The sequence below is a fragment of the Nicotiana tomentosiformis genome, chromosome 10 (genome assembly GCF_000390325.3).
Source record: "Nicotiana tomentosiformis chromosome 10, ASM39032v3, whole genome shotgun sequence".
Classification (NCBI taxonomy): Eukaryota; Viridiplantae; Streptophyta; class Magnoliopsida; order Solanales; family Solanaceae; genus Nicotiana; species Nicotiana tomentosiformis.
Window position 1 is genome coordinate 28,843,769 of NC_090821.1, and position 2,200 is coordinate 28,845,968.

The window sequence follows — 2,200 nt, forward strand, 5'->3', positions numbered from 1 at the left end:
CAAGCATACACAAGTATTTTTCATAATCTTCCATGATTTTTAAAGACTTTAAATCAATTTATTTCTGTATTTTATTATATAAATATCCAATAATTACCCACCTAATTATTTTTATGATGATTTAATCATACAAACTTTTCATTTATGCCAATATGGGGTTTTAAATATTTTCAGTGCATTTTGTATAATTACATTTGCATGTTTTAGGGCTAAATTGCATATTTTGCAATAATAGCCCATATGTACATATAATTACATTATTTATACAAAATATAACTTTTTATATTTTTATAATGTTAAATAATTATTTTTAATTATTTTCATGCACAAATGATATTTTTGTTATTTATTTATTAATTTTATAAATTATTTATTTGATTAAAATTGGGTATTTAAAATCTAGCCCTAAATTCATCCTAATTTCGGACCTGACTACCCATACCTTGGCCCAATAACCCCAGCCCAATCCTAAGCGACCCAACCCAGTCCAAACCCGACCCAACCCCTTCTCAAATCCCAGCCGTTGATAAAAAATTATCAACGGCTCACAAACGAATCCCCCCTTTCCTTATATCACTCAACCCTAAAGCCTAACCCTATTCCCTTTAAACCTGCTGCCTCTCTATTCTCTCCTCTCTGAAAACCCTAACCCGCCGCCTCTCAAAAAACCTCTCCGAATCTGCCTCAATCGTGGATTTTTCCATGATTTTCTTACCTTTATGTATTATATCACCATCTCCTACGATTCTATGTTACCACTTAGTACTTGCCTAAACATGGCAAGTACTACACCTCAGATTTCGACCATTTCCTCTTGATTACTTGAATCTGGACATGTACCTCGTCCATATGCTTTACAACCATGGCAATATGGGTCCGATTATCCGAGATTTCGGCCAATCTTCGACTTGTGCCAACTAGGGTTTGAATTCCCCTTTGTTTCTTACCGATTCTTACTTGATATTTTTCCTTTTCTGTGTTTGACTACTCCTTTTCCTTATCTTTCCCTATTTTTTTACTTTATTCTTTGCCTTAAATATGACTCTGAACGATTTTGGTATTTTTGGTATTATTTATGTGTTTCCCTGTTGATTTACTGAATCTCTAATTTATGTTCTAAAATCACCTCTAATCGATTCCAGAATATTTTCTTTCTATCTTGTTTGCATCTGAATAATTTATTTTCCATGTCTATGTGTTCGATTTCTACACTATATAAACCCTTCCCCCATTCCCTTTAGATGACACTTTGACTCACTATAGCCTCACTAGATCTATAGCTTTACTCTGATATTGCATTCTATACTCTGATTTTGGCCGGCTGAAAGCCAAGGCCATTTACTTCTGAGATCTTGCTATTTAGAATATTGTGGACTTCTGTTATTTTATGCACTTTCGCTTAACTAGTAAGTCACTTGACTGTTGCAATTTCATCTTTACGTGTCTTTGATTTGTATGTGTTCTTACTTCTTAATCCATGGTTCAATATGCTTCTGAGTTATGTTCAGGCATCGTTCTGTCAACTTTATATGCTTTTAGTCTCTTTAGCATTTAACCGCTCTTAATGCTACTAGTTCCGAAGTTATCTACTCCTAGCCTGATTAATATGAACCTTCTTAAGGTTTATTCAGCTAGTGAATTGATTCCTAAATGCTCATGAACATGTTTACTTACTTTGTCCTGAATCCATGTAGTGGATGCCTCACATTTGTGTTTGCCTATTAAGACCTTCATTATTAGTCATAATCTGCCTCCCTGCTATTGTGTCACTCAACATGATCACTCGACCCCATACCCCTCTGGTGTTTGCTTGGGATTTGGAACAGTTGTCTCATCATGTTTGAATTGTTACTTTGCAATGTTAGGCTAAACCTTTGTTATAACTGGATCATCTTTAGCTAATTAGACCACTACGACAAAGCTTGAATGCCTATATCTGCTACTTGACATGATTTTACCTTCCACTCTGTAGTAATAGTTTTGCATATGTGTCTTAATTTGTGATTGTAATCTCACCCCTATGCTAACATGATGCCCTGCTCTTTCTATGATTATTTGACTCATCACAATGCTGTCCTGTTTTCTTGGCAATAACACAAGGTTGTGTACTTAGCATAATTCAATCATGTTTCAACTTGTTTTGCACCTGTGTACAACAATCTTTGTCAATCCTGCAAACACGTTCTTTTCTCAACTTCTT